At 38.9% G+C, this 15,933-nt stretch overlaps 1 protein-coding gene across 1 annotated transcript in view; it reads right to left on the bottom strand.

The window, feature by feature from the left end:
- The window catches only part of ath (ATP-dependent RNA helicase DHX33), a 186,612-nt gene that overhangs the window by 114,999 nt on the left and 55,680 nt on the right, over positions 1-15,933 (bottom strand). The window contains exon 2 of the mRNA XM_090375086.1: positions 6,386-6,514. The gene's annotated coding sequence lies outside the window, so the exon portion shown is untranslated. The remainder of the gene's footprint in view (positions 1-6,385; positions 6,515-15,933) is intronic.

The following is a 15,933-nucleotide window of genomic DNA, read 5'->3' on the forward strand; positions in this document are numbered from 1 at the left end:
AGTGGTGGGGAATTTTTTTTTTTTTTTTGTTTGGCAGGAAATATTACTGATAATTAAGGCCTAACTAACTGGCTAGCTGCAGTTGTTGGGCAATCCAACAACTGCTAGTACAACTACAGCTAGCCAGTTAGTTAGGCCTTAATTACCGGTAATACTTCCCGCCAAACAAAAAAAAAAAAAATTTCCCCACCACTCGCAAACCAAAATCTATCGGAATCTTGACCTAATATATCAAAGCTCATATAATGTTTAATTGTTCATCCTACAATAGCAGTAATGCCGCATAAGCACAATATTGTTCGAAACAAATATAGAACATTGGCTTAAAAGTAGTGTTCAAAAAAAAAAAAAAATACACACACACACAGGTAACTAACCCTTGTATAACATGGTAGTTTGATTTCTATAAAATCTTGTGTAGTGCGAAACCGTTTTATACGGGACTAAGAACTAGTACAAAAAGAGGGGGGTTACATTCCAAAAGTTAACAAAAATACACCTTTTTTTAAAAATAACTATCAGCCACTTAATTTTTATTTAAAATAGTAATTAATAACTGAACTGTGATACATATATGTCAGATAATGTACATTCATTTAATTTTCTTCCTCTTCATTGCTGCTAAGCACAATGAAACCAGAGCGTTTTTTTCCATTTCAGAATATCTTCACCTACTGATCTTTCTTCTGCAGCATCTAGATTTCGTGTGTCTTCTGCTTTCTTTAAAAAAATTAGTAATATGGGTTTGTTTGCTTTTACTTGATAGATCTTTGTAAATTTCATGGTATGGAGCTAAGCATTTTTGAAGCTCCCTTTTGAACTTTGTTCCTTTCAGTCGAAGGATCTGCATTCAGAAAATAAGATTCTAATTGCTTGGCTAAATTTATGCTTTCCCGTATGATTTTTAGTGTAAATTTTGGAACTTCAGAATTTTCATCTGCACTATCATTCTCTGAATTGATGTGGTTTAGCTCCAATGCCATTTCCATCCATCAAATCTGCTTCGCCAGCCTCTTTTTCTACCAGTAATTCTTGAATTTCTTCAGTAATCATATTATCAAAATCTTCACCTCCTACCGACTTAGGGCTGGAATTTAATTCACAAAAGAAATTATTCCAGTACAGTCTTTAAGAACAAAGTTTAATAATATATACCTGGAAGAATTTTAAACCAAAATAACCTTACAAAAACCTCAAAAGTCACGAACTGCATGCTTTGAAGTCACCATTTTTTATGGTCTCAAACAAGCACAAGTTCAATAGCACAGAACCTAACATGGGGATTTCCCAACTTTATTTATTATTTTTTTTTTTTTTTTTACATAACTAGCGAGGATTCACAAAAAAGAATGGAAATATTGAAGTTGTGTGTGTGTATATATATACACACACACACACACACACACACACATATATATATATATATACAGTAAACCCCCGCTATTCGCGGTATCTGTATTCGCGGTTTCGCGTATTCGCGATCGCCGATTTAATATAAAATGAAACCTAAAAAATGTGAATTTTAAAGCGCCGTGAATATTTTCCGCCATAAAAAAACATGGGCGTGGCTAAAATTATCTTTCCCGGTCAAAACAGCGCTCAGTGGGTGGGGGAGAAGGGTGACAAAATCGCGAGCGTGGATGTTTCTCGCTAATCCTTGTTCAGTATGTGTTATGCGCTTGTCATGGAAGGTTTCGTCGTTTGCTTTTAATTTATATGCTTATAAATTGAATAAATTTATCAATTTATAAATTGATTTGCTTACAAAAATGATAAATCTACTGTTTTGCAGTGTAAAACGGACTTTTTCGAGTGTGTTAACGGAAGAAAGTGACTTTATTGTGGACAAGTTCTTTCTAACTCCTACAAAAATATGGCTAAAAATAACAAGAGAAATGTGAAAATATTAAAGAAGGTGATGACATTAGCGAATAAAATTGAGTTATTAGATAAAATTTCTAATGGTAAAAGTGTCTCCTCAGTGGCAAAACATTATAAAATCAATGAGTCAACGGTACGATCAATCAAGAAATCGGAAGGAAAAATCCACCGTAGTGTCCGTGAAAATGCGCTAATTGCTTCAAAAATTTGCTCTGTAACTCGTGATGTTAAATTAGAAAAAATAGAAAAAGCTTTAAACATGTGGATAGAAGACCGAACTCAAAATAAAATTCTGTTAAGTTCACTCATCATTCGTGAAAAGGCAAAACTCCTTTATCAACACTTGAGCGAAACTGGTGATAGCACTGGCGGGATAAGTTTTTTTGCTAGCAAAGGCATATTACATTTAATATTAAATTGTTTCTTATTTTCATTTCGATGCCACATGCTTGCATTTCACTATGTACTGTCTATGTACATAGTCATATTATGAAGGGACATATAATACATACATAGAAAAAATTTCAGACTAGTTTTTCTTATATATTTCATACTTTGGAACGGAACCCCTTTATTACTATGGGAGCCATAACTCAGTATTCGCGTTTTCGGTATTCGCGACATTTCTCAGGAACGTAACCCCCGCGAATAGCGGGGGTTTGCTGTATATATATACACTCTCAGTTACGTGTGCTATCCATTTAAACTGAAACTTTATATGAAGAGTTAATATAATGGAAATTTTAAAATTTGAAATGATTTTTTATTAACAATGAGTTCATATAAGTACATATTAATCATAATGAGCATTTGAAATGTCCACCATTTTCGATAAAAACAAATTCAGATAGCATATTCATTTGGTACACAATGTATCATATTGTGCACACTTGCCAGAGTGTCACAAGGTCTATGTTTTACCAACTTGAGAAAACTGAGAGAATACACAGAAATATACACTATCGGTTACTGACTGTGTTACCCATTTAAACTGAAACCTTATGCAGGAAATAAAATAATGAAAATTCTAAAATTTGAAATTATTTATTTATTAACAATGCCTTTATACAATACGTGAATCACATTTGAGCATTAGAAATATTTTCCATTTTGCATATAAATAAATTGAAATATCATATTCATTGGTGCACGATATATCACTTCGTTCACCACTTGACAGTGTCTATGTTTTATTGACTTCTGTGTTCAGTTTTAAGTTTCTCCAATAATTTTTTATAGTGACATAGACTCAGTGATCACCCCATCCATAATAAACTATGCCACATAGATCGCTGTATAAAAAAGCTGAACAGCTTCCTATGCTAGAGCAGTGGCAATTTGCATCCGGTCATGAAAGTCAAAGTGATAAAGTAGCAGTTATGGGATATCATAAAGATGACATGGAGTTTCAAAGGGCAGGATTGTGGGAGCTCATGCATTGTATGCTTCCATATCAGAAACAGCATGTTTTGTTGATTGCTCACAGCCCACTGTGATTAAGGTGTACAAAGAATGGTGTTGAACAAGTCAAACCACCTCCCATGGACAGAACTGTAAAAGATTACATAAGGTGGATAAGGGTGCAGTGCATTGAATGGGCTTGAGTAGGTCACTGTGTGACAGCTGACATCATGATACAATACAGAACCTGGCAACCCAAAGGTCGCGGGTTTGAATCCCACCTCGGGCTTGGATCAGAGTAAAATAGATCAGTGTCTTATAATGGGGGATTTTAATTTCCCGGATATTGACTGGAATTTATGGGTTGGTCACTCACACATTAGCAAGGCTTTTGGGGATTTATTGGATGATTGTTTCCTGCAGCAGCTTGTTCGGGAGGCAACTAGAGGGAGTAATACTCTTGATCTGATTATCAGTAGTGATTCTTCCTGTATTAAGAATCTGCAGATAAAGGAACCACTAGGTGGCAGTGATCACAGTGTGCTAAAGTGGGATTTACTCAAGGAGGTAACTATCATCAGGGGTTAAGGGAAGGGTTTTTGCTTTCGTAAAGGTGACTACGGTGATCTCTGAAAGTATTTAAATTCTATACGGTGGGAGACCAACTGATGATGTTACCAACAGCAAATTCAAAATGCAAAGAATTCAAAGAAATAATCTTGGACGCTACTAGGCTTTTCATACCAACTAAGAAATATTGTTCAAGATTTATGCCTAAATGGATGTCAGATGAACTAATTAGACATGTGACAGAGAAGAAAAATGAATGGGATATATATAAATTAACAGGTGATATGATAGATAAGTCTATGATAGATAAGAGCTGGTCTGTAACCAAGTCACAACGGTTAAGCAGATTACGAGAAATCTTTGGCAAAGGATGCAAAGAAAAACAGCAAAGAGTTCTAAAATACTGAGCTTTCGGAGACACTGGTCTCCGAAAGCTCAGTATTTTAGTATATTTTAACGATTTTAGCATTGTTTTTAATTGTTTTAACCTATTTTATTGTATTTATTGTAATAGTCCAGTTCAACCGATATTTATATCATATTTATTTTATATCTTATTTTATTTTATAGTAAAATTTTAACCGCTTGGCAGGTGTTTGAGTGTAATTATTTCAATATGGAATTACCCAGCCCCATAGGCCTTTTTGAAGATATGGATACTATGATGTGGTCACAAAGGAACTGGATGCAAAGAATAATTTTGATACCATATATTTGGATCTTAGAAAGGCTTTTGATACTGTTGCACATGGAAGATTGCTGCACAAATCGGAGCAGTGTGGCATTGGAGGCAAATTGCTGCTATGGATAAAGGGATGGTTGAGTGGGAGTAGACAGAGAGCGGTAATCAATGGACACTGCTCTTCGTGGAATAATGTTAATAGTGAAGTCCCCCAGGGTCCATTGTTGTTTTCTGTATTCATTAATGATATTGATGATGGTATATCGAGCTTAATGTCCAAGTTTTCAGACGATACGAAGGTTGGCATGATTTTTAATGACACTAATGAGAGTACGTTGCTGCAACAGGATCTAGAAAAGTTGAGTAGATGGGCTGAGAGGTGGCAACTGAAGTTTAACATTGACAAGTGTAAAGTACTACATATGGGAAGCAGTAAACCCAGAGTAATGTATCAATTGTGTGGTACTACACTGACAGAGGAAGAGAGTTATTATTATTATTATTTGGTTTTTTTTTAGGAGCATTAGCAACTAAGGCCATATTGTTCCGGTATATGCGGTGGTCATTCCCTGACCTTTCCGCATCCTCCGTATTTGGTGGTGATGGGCTCAAATCCCGGTCTAATCAAGAAGCGTGTGCTACGCACTGCTGCTGCTCCTTCCAGGAAGAGAGTGAAAAGGACCTTGGGGTAATTGTGCAGGCAGACATGAAGTTTTCTGAGCAGTGCAGATAGTCAGTAAGAGTAGCTCATGGTGTCTTGTCAATGATATAAAGGAATTTTTCTAGCAGGGATAAGGAGGCGATTATCCCCTTGTATAAGGCACTGGTCAGGCCACACCTTGAGTACTGTATACAGGTCTGGAGGCCTCATTTTAAGAAGGATGTAGAGCTGTTGGAACGAGTACAGAGAAGGGCAGGCAACAAGATTAGTGAATGGAACAAAGGGTTGCTCTTATGAAGAAAGGCTTAAGTTTTGCAAATTACAGTGTCTGGAGACTAGGCACCTGCAAGGTTTGTTTGTTTGTTATTTGGTTTTTAGGAGCATTAGCAACTAAGGCCATATTGCTCCTGGATATGCGGTGGTCATTCCCTGACCTTTCCGCATCCTCCGTATTTGGTGGTGACGGGCTCGAACCCCGGTCTAATCAAGAAGCGTGTGCTACGCACTGCTGCTCCTTCCCACCTGGCTACGGAGACGCCTGCACCTGCAAGGTAATCTGACTGAGGTGTATAAAGCCTTGAATGGTTTGAGCATGCTCAATGCTGATGGGATTCTTCCTCTTGCTCAGAATAATCGCCTGAGAGGACATAAATTCAAATTGAGGAAAGACAGTTGTAGGATAGATGTGCGGAAGTTTGCCTTTAGCCAGCAGGTGGTTGATTGCTGGAACAAACTTCCATCTGTCATTGTAGAAGTTGATAGCTTAAACAGATTCAAGGCAGAATTAGATAAACATTTGGAGCAGGTGGATAAGTGAAATGAGAATGGGGTTTGTGTGTGTGTGTTTTTTTTTTTTTTTTTTTTGGCTGATGCTATATAAGCTTGCTTTCTTGCATCATGTGCCCTAGCTAATGCTAATACATGTGGCATACATGCTGCAAATTGGCCACCCCTAGTCTAGAATATTGATTTCATTGGGTCAAATTATGCAGCCAGCTGCAATATTATATCCTTATACCTTTGTTAAGTTCTTTCAATTCGTGGTCCAACTAAATGCAACAATACTTAACCTAATCTAATGCATGCAAGTCTAATTTTTTCATTGCCCTATGTGCATTCTCATATGACATTGGTATTTCAACTAAACTGGCTTCCTTGGAGAATTATCAAATGATAAACAGTAGACTTACTACGTCCTTCTCTTTGTTTGGAAAGGATTCTCCAAGTGTACAAGTATAATGGAACTTCTTGTAAGACTGAAACTTGAAAAACTGCTCAACTAGCATTCATTCTTCTTGAGTAAATGCATGGTACTTCATCTAAAATTAAAATAAAAATCAGTAAACAAATACAGGGGAGGTCTGCTGGGCCTAGACCCACACATAACAAAACAGTAATTCATTCATAATAATTACACAAAATTTCAAAATTAAAATTGCTTTTTTTAAAACTAAACATAAAATTTTGTTTTAAATGGATAACCCTGTATATGTATAAAAGGAAATTTGAAAAGAAAATTTTACGTTTTATAAAATCGTTTATTAAAAATGAATAGGAAGAAGCTGGTATGCAATTCTTGAAAACCTTTGAATACCTACTAATAATTCCTTTCTTAATTTTAACATGCAAACAGAAAAAAATCCAAATAAAAATACATTTTATGACATAATGATTTCACTTTTTCCCCCCTCCAGTAATGGTGATAATGCTGTTTGGTTGTGACATTACTATACAGATATTACTAACAAAAATTTGGAAATTTGGGAGACGGCTGCCCTTCAGGACAACAGCATTCTAGGGATCATCTTGAAGATCAGCTAAAAGAAAATTTAGCAGATGCAATGATTGAATGTTCATCTGAAAACAGTGGCCTTATGGGTCAGCATAACACCAGAGGTGCAAGGAGTTCAGTGTCTTCACCATGTGATGAAAGCAGAGAAACTGTACTGTTAGATGTTTAATTTGCATAAGGTGTCATTAGCAAAGGCACATGAGCCAAGAAAGCAAGCTTATATAGCATCAGCTAAAAAAAAAAAAAAACCCTTATTTCACCCATCCACTCACTGCAAATGTTTGTCAAGTTCTGCCTTGAATCTATTTAAGCTATCAACTTCTACAACGACAGATGGAAGTTTGTTCCAGCAATCAACAACCAGCTGGCTAAAGGCAAACTTCCGCACATCTATCCTACAACCGTCTTTCCTCAATTTGAATTTATTGAGCAGGAGGAAGAATCCCATCGGCATTGAGCATGCTCAAACCATTCAAGGCTTTATACACCTCAATCAGATCACCTTGCAGGTGCCTAGTCTCCAGACTGTAATTTGCAAAACTTAAGCCTTTCTTCGTAAGAGCAACCCTTTGTTCCATTCACTAATCTTGTTGCCCTTCTCTGTACTCGTTCCAACAGCTCTACATCCTTCTTAAAATGAGGCCTCCAGACCTGCATACAGTACTCAAGGTGTGGTCTGACCATTGCCTTATACAAGGGGATAATCACCTCCTTATCCCTGCTAGAAAAAATTCCTGTATATCATTGACAAGACACCATGAGCTACTCTTGCAGACCGTCTGCACTGGTCAGAAAACTTCATATCTGCCTGCACAATTACCCCAGGTCCTTTTCATTCTCTACCACTGTCAGTGTGGTAACACAGAGTTGATACGTTACTCTGGGATTACTGCTTTTCATATGTAGTACTTTACATTTGTCAATGTTAAACTTCATTTACCACCTCTCAGCCCATCTGCTCAACCTTTCCAGATCCTGTTGCAGCAGCATAGAGTCAGTAGTGTCCTTAACAACCCTGCCAACCTTCATATCGTCTGCTAACTTGAACATTAAGCCTGATATACGATCGTCAATATCATTTATAAATACCGAAAATAACAATGGACCCAACACTGAGGGACTCCGCTAAAATCATGGTTTACTTGATTTCGTAATTCCATCAGCTGCAAGAATATACCTTAACCCCACCTCTCCCTCAGCTGACAGGAAGGCTGCACGCTAAACGTATAGAAAAACACATGACGTTTCGTCAAATTGCACCCATTTCCCTAGCAAGAAATTCACTGAATTTAAATATGACTGAGACCTCTTGGCACATTATCAAATTTTGTTCATTTTGCAAATGATCTTACAAAGAAAAAAAATTAACTGCCTATTACCAGGCTACAAAATCACGCATGATCGAGTCGTATTATATCAATGTCATGTTAATAATCTGTATTGTCGATATATTAAATGACATAAAATGTTATTTTTGAATGATTACGTAGTAGACGTAGTGACATTAAAACACATAACTTTCGTATGTTCGTAAGTTACATTACATATAATATACATATAAACAAAAAATTAGGAATCATAAAATATTAAATGTATATTGCAGATATATCCTAAAAAATATATCATTAACATTCAGGAACTTACGTCCTACCAAACGTCGTGTTATACACATCAATTCAAAAACAGGAAACAGGTTATTGCTGAACCACGTGCGTTACTAAAAACACAACGTCACCTACTGTCAAAGCGGAGAAACTATTAATATTATTATCGTTAAAAGCAAACTGAAGCAAGATTATTATTATTATTATTATTATTATTAGCCATATGGTGCAAGGAAGCCTGAGGCTTATGCTGCATCAAAAAAAAAAAAAAAAATTCCCGAGTTACCTTGAGAGAGAGAGAACATCAGAAGTAGAAAGGAATCACCAAGAAAGAGAAGCATGACGATATCCAGCTCAGGACCCAGGGTATTAGGTATTAGGTATGTTCAGGGTCTGACGGCACCTGGGATTTCTCCCATCTCCGCGTATGTTCTCTGTATCGGACAAGCCAGAGATTTAAAAGTGTGTGGGGGTATGTACTATGTAGTTTGTTGTGCCCATTGTAGTAGTAGTAGTGGCATGTGATGCAAGAAAGCAAGTGTATGAGCTTATACAGCATCAGCCAAAAAAAAAAAAAATCACACCATTCCCCCGAAATGCTTGTCCAGTTCCTCCTTAAATTTATTCAACCTATCAACTTTCACAACGACAGATGGAAGTTTATTCCAACAATTAACCACCCGCTGGCTAAAGGCAAATTTCCGCACATCTATTCTACATCTGCCTTTTCTTAATTTGAATTTATGCCCCCTTAGGTTCGTAATCTGAACAAGTGGAAGGATTCCATCAGAATTCAGCGTGCTCAACACATTCAAGGCCTTATATGCCTCAATCAGAACACCGCGCAGGTGCCTAGTCTCCAGCCACTGCAATTTGCAGAACTTAAGCCTCTCGTCCGGCCTGTTAGCCATCAGGCCCCTAGTGAGACCCGGCGTTACCAATACCCGCCACGGGGAGGCCGGCCGGGTGCTACCAATATTTCTACTCTGGCGGATCCTGCCACTTACTTTCCTGGGATTTCAGTGGCTAGGACCAAAAAAAAAAAAAAACCGCGTTGAAATTAGTGATACTTAACAAGTTAGTATTAATAGTATGCGACGTCGGGCTGTGCGGTAAAAGTGAGTTTAATAACCAAATAGGTTCGGGCAAGAATTTTGATTTCTCTTTTAATTTTGACATGTAGGGCTAAACGCTGTGCAAGACAAAAGTTTGGGGGTAGGATGAAGACTGGGGGGAAGAAATTGGAAATAAGGGGCCGACAGAGTAGATGGCTCCTGCAGGTAGTGATGCATGCCGTGCCCCACCAGAGTAAGAAAATTGGGGAGTCGAGGAGAAGCAAGCCTCTCCTCCCCCCACAGGAGTTTGGAAAGAAAGATCCGCTCAGGAGAGTGCTGATTTGGGTCGCCAATAGGCTGTCCCGGCAGGGGAGAGTGTGCCACCGTATGTCGTCTCCAACAGTTTGCAGGCCCTAAAAAGCTGGCCGTTGAGTCTCATCTTGGTGGGACACTAATAGGGGATTAAATCTGAGATGTCATCCTTCCAGACTGCATGTGGTCTGGGTCCTATTTTCTGGTCATTATCTTGGGGTCATAATCAAATCTACTGGCTGTTATTATGGGGTTTTATCCCTTCCGTGATGTTTGCTAGTCCTTACACTACCTTTCGTCATTATGTAGTGGGTCTACGCTGCAAGGTCTTGGGGCAGTGTTCTTTTGTTCTGATGTCACAACTATTTAAAGGTGTTTTTCGCTTCCATTGGCGGTAATCATGACTCTTGTGGTTAGACAATTTATAGTCACTTGTCTTTTTCCAGTGCATTTTGTAGTCAGTCCAAGGTCTGTATAGTCGGCTCCTCTGTGTCGTCTCGCTGCTATTTGCAGGTTTGTTTTGTCTCATTCCGTTAAGGTCTTCTGTATATGGCGGTTAGTGTTTGGCGCCTGGTAAATAATCCCTGGGCAAAATCAGTTAAGGCTAAATATTCCACTTGCGTATCTAGTAGATGTGACTCAAGATCGCTCGGTAGATAGTGAACTCTAGTTATTAGTCTGCATCTAAGGTCTTCGTATTGGGCACACTCAAACATAATGTGCACCCAGCTTTCTTGTTCCCCACTATTCCCAATGCTGTAAGCTTTGCATCGAAAGCCCCATGACCCGTAAGGAGGTAGGTCGTGTAAAGTCCAAGTTGCAGCCAGGTTGGAAGAATGGGGTATACTCTGTCTACGTCCGGGATGAACTTTTTGGTGATATTCCCTTTTGTTGTGTTTGTCCAGCGGTATTGTCAGGTTTCTTTTAGGTATTTCTGCAGCCCGTTCTTTTCGGCCTTGTGGGTTGTATTGTTATCCACTGTACAGTCTGGAGGGGGGGGGGGTGCAAGGCATTCCTTTGGTTATATAATAGGCTATTCCAGTGCGTATGATGTCCAGGTCAAGGGAAAGGGCTACAGCCAAGACCTGTAGAGCAAAAGTGCTAGTGGTGCTGTAGGCTCTGGTAATGTTTAACAGGATAGTTCTATGAATTGAGTCGATTATGTGTCTATTTACGGCGGTTGATGCCTTGTGATACCAAACCGCAAAGGAGAGTACGCAAGGTTTAAGTCCCGAGTCATGACGGACCACACGAGCTAACAGTGCAGAGTACTTCCTTATCTTTGTCCTTAGATGTGTGAGATGCTGCTTGAAGGAAAGATTACAATCTAATATCATCCGCAGGTACTTAAGCTGGCTTTTTGGAGTTTAATTGTGGTGGTGTTCACCTTTATTTGAGGCGGCCTGCGCAGGTCAAGGGAGCCTTTCAGTAAGATTGAGGATGTCTTAGTTGGTGAGATTTTTAGGCAGTGTAAGATGGTCCAGTCCTGTAGTATCTTGATGGCATGGTTTGCTTTTGCCTCCAACTGTGCTCTACTGTCGGCAGCAATATTCAAGATCAAGTCGTCGGCAAAAGCTTGGGTTTGGACGTCACCAACGTCCATGGACAGGAACTCATCCAGGACAATGTTCGACAGGAGCGGCCACAGGACGGAACCCTAGGGGCAACCCCTGCAGACACGGCGGTTTACCCTACCATAGGGTAATTCTTGATAGTGAGATACAAGTTGCAGGGAAGGTTGGCCCGCCTTAGTCTTGCCAGGACACTTGGCCACCAAATGGTGTCGAAAGCCCCGGCAAAATCTATGGAGATGATTAGGTAGTATTTACTATTGGAACTGGCCACACCGTGCAGCAGATGTCTAAGAGCCTCAACTGTCGAAGACTCGGGCTTAAAGCCGAACTGGGTAGACAAGTGCAGTTCAGCACTCTTGTAATGTGTATCAATTCGGGTATATAGCATTCTCTCAAATAGTTTGCTGATCACCGGTAGCAAAGCTATCGGTCTGTATGTGGTTGGCTGTTGTGGAGGCTTCGAGGGTGTGTTTTTGGGATCGGTTTCAGTCCCGCAGTCTTCCAGTTTCTTGGAAAGATGCCTTCTAGATTTTAATATCAGAACTTAGAAATCTACAGATATATTCTATGTGCTTTCCTTCACTTGAGATGTCATTCTGAAAACGTAGGACTGCATGCGACACGGTTTCGCGTAGCATCTCATTGGGGATGTTGGCTACATGCTGTTTAATGTTTGCTTTCAAATCGACAAGCGTCTGTATTCCGCCACGGTAAACTCTGTCTTTCAGGTATCCCTATAGCCAGAAATCACAGGGATTGAGATCTGCTGATCGGGCTGGCCAGAACTGCAGAAAGTTTCTAGAAATGATTTCCGAATGTTGAACGGAGCAGTTTCTTCACTTGTCGACCAATGTGGGGAGGGGCACCATCGTGCATGAACACTACGGTCTTCAAGCATTGCCTTTCTTGCAGAGCGGGAATAATGTGATCTCTTAGAAGAGCGCAGTTCGGTGCACTAGTTACCTTACGGGGCCATGAGGTGTAGACTCTTCAAAGAAAAATGATCCGATTATAAACTCTGCTGTGAATCCACACCATACTGTAACGTATGGACTTTGTAGTGGTCTTTCATGAACAGCATATGGACGCGAATATTCGACAATTTTGTGCATTTATGGCTCCATGAAGAGTGAAATGTGCCTCATCGGATCACAAGATCATTCGAGCCCATGTATCGTCAAGTTCCATACGAGCCAGAAATCGTAGAGCAAAGTCTATGCATTGTTGCTGATCACAAGACTTTAGTTCTTGCACTATGTGAATCTTGTACGGGAACCAGCGTAAAATGATTCGAAGCACTTTACGTACAGAAGACCAAGGAAGATTCAAGTCTCTTGACACACCTCTGGGACTACTGACTGGTAGTGTTTCGTATTCTGACCATTGCAACCACCACTTCATCCACTACCCCCATTCCGATACGTGGTCGTCCCCTGCCTGGAATTACACATAACTCCTCGGTAGCTTCAAATTTCTTTATTAGTTTTCGAAGCCCCACTGATGTCAAAGGTCCTTTACGCAAAGCTTTATAAGTTTCCGATATTCACGTAGTGCTGCATTAGCACAACGTGAATATCGGAACACTATTATTCTGGTAGAACAGTTTTACTAAAAAGAGCACGTTTCTTTTTTGTAAGAGCCATAATGGTTATTGACTGTGGCATTGGCCTTTCTGCTTTTATCTAACAGGATGTCAATTGCGTAAGCAGCATGTCTTGAAGTAAATGATAACTTTTATATGTGCAGCGCCGTTTTTCCCCTGGTGGCGGAAATGTGAACCTTTTTTTTTTTTTTTTCCAACAAATCGTTTCTCCATACCCTAAATGACATACCAACCGATTTTAACAGCGCTAACTCTAATCCTTTTGACACTAGGGTCGGCTGAATAGGAAAACTTATTTTATAACCACCCGGTAATTACGTAATTTTTAAATTAATAATGTGTAACCCCACATTTATTAAGAATCACTTAATGATATCACGCTGCTATGGCGTCAACTAGACATTTTAAATAATTTGTATTAATATTAATCTGTTTTGAATACAACTGAACTTTAAGTCATTCAGGTTTCATGATTGCTGCTGTTGTGTTTTCACTTTGTATTCAAGATAATCCCATATCTTCTCTAGGATGTCTAGCTGGTGATTTTGTTGACCAATTTAAATGCCCTACCATTCCCTCATGTTCTTCCTGTCAGTTTATAACGACAAAGACTGAGTGAGCCGGACAGTTGTCATCATGGAATACAGGATTATTGAAATAAAGTTTCCCCCAAACATTGAGCAAAAGGCACTTTCTGATCATCCAGGATATTTGAATAGCCAGCCTGATTCTTCTTGGTTAACATATCAAGTAGGGGATCCAGTTTAAAAAAAAAAAAAAAAACATCTCCAAAGCATGAATGGTCCACCCGAGATTATAAGACATCTTGCACACAGCCTTAATGAAATGCTTAATTGGTTCTTCTGTTAACTGGATGCCTGGTATTATTAGAAAATGGGAAAATTTCTGTTTCCTCAGATCACATCACAGCTTTGCATTCATGGATGGTGTACACCTTATTATACTTTTTAGTCTCTAATTACCAGGCTTCTTTTATGCGCATATATTAACCTTGGGCTTTTTCGCGGATCCAAATCCAGACATCCGTGATATGCAATTCTCTTCACAGTGTTCTTTTAGAAATTGGTTAATGAGGTCCTGACTGTTTTTCTAGCAATTCTTGTTGTTTTAGATTTTTTATTTATTTATTTTTTTTTTTTTCGTTCAGCAAGCGCGATATTCATCGCCGTTCACCATCACGGAGCACAGACTCACAATTACGCCGCTGATTTTTGGTTGATTTTTACTTACACCATTCCTTAAGAACTCTTGTTACTTCTTTCTGAAGCATCAGAAAATATTCGTGTTCAGCTTGTTACATGCCAGAAATACTACAAGCGAAAATTTTTTGCCAAGTGTCTGTACATTGTGATATAAATGACAGCGTATATTGTCTGACTGATGTGCAGATCTAAATTACTCAGTTCTCCGACAAATGCAGGTCGAGAACATGTAAACTGAAGCGAACGATCATTTCGTTCTTGAAGTACACTGCAGAAGACAACACACCTATCGATTATAGTAGTGAAGCATCCCACAAAATTACAAATAAGCCCTGAAAATATCATCCCAGAAGGGTTCCTGATTTTATTGCAAAAATTGCATATAAACACCGTCCTCCCTAGACTGGTTGGAAAAGAACTTAGTTCGAATCCTATCAATGAAGCTAGGAATTTTTAGGGGCCTTTTTCAGAAGAAGCCCATAAAAATATCTGGCCACAAAAATTTAATTTGGTAGTACTTTTTCTGGGATATAATCCAATTTCATAGAGTTGGTAATTACATACAGTAGGCTTTCAGAATTTTTCCGTTATCTAGAAAGAAATAGAGAGATTAAGAATGCAATTTATAAAGTGTACATAAAAAAAAAACAATTTTGACGATCCAATTTTATATTCTGCCATTAATACACTTCTGCTTACTTTCCGTTTTATTTTCTTTATTATAATATCAAGTTTAGTCTGTGCATAGCACAGACTAAACTTGATATCGTCAAGCTTAAACTTGGTATCGTCAGGTACAGACTAAACTTGGTATCGTCACCGTTCTCACCACAGCGGGTGGGAAAGGCCCGGGTTCGAATTCCTTGATGACGCGAGGAACTTTTGTGTCTTTTCACTCCGTGGCTGAGTTAGTGGGTCTCAGACAGGACAGTAAGGTTTTTCCCTAAGAAACTGGGGGTTTTCGTCCAGCAAAACAGGAAAACGAGCAGAGAACACAAGCAATTTACAGACACAATAAGCATGGTTATATGAATTAACTTTCCGGGTTACCCTAATGTAATAGTTTGGATTACATCAAGTTTTTCACTAAGCTTTAATGTTGTCCTTCTTTTCTTCTCTGTAGGAGCCATATTGAAGGGTTTTTAATTTAAAATAAATGTAAAACAGCGGTATAATCCTTGATATTAGTACAGAATTCACTTTTAAAATGGTGAACGTAAACAAATGACAGTACACTGCTGCAACATGATCTCGAAAAGTTGGGCAGATTGGGCTGAGAGGTGGCAACGGAAGTTTAACATTGACAAATGCGAAGTACTGCATATGGGAAGCAGTAACCCCAGAGTAATGTATCAACTGTGTTGTACTACACTGACAGTGGTAGAGAATGAAAAGGACCTGGGGGTAATTGTGCAGGCAGATATGAAGTTTTCTGAGCAGTGCAGACGGTCTGCAAGAGTAGCTCATGGTGTCTTGTCAATGATAAACAGGAATTTTTCTAGCAGGGATAAGGAGGTGATTATCCCCTTGTATAAGGCACTGGTCAGGCCACACCTTGAGTACTGTATACAGGTT

The sequence above is a fragment of the Mastigoproctus giganteus genome, chromosome 6, assembly GCF_048544385.1.
Source record: "Mastigoproctus giganteus isolate SK-2022 chromosome 6, ASM4854438v1, whole genome shotgun sequence".
Classification (NCBI taxonomy): Eukaryota; Metazoa; Arthropoda; class Arachnida; order Uropygi; family Thelyphonidae; genus Mastigoproctus; species Mastigoproctus giganteus.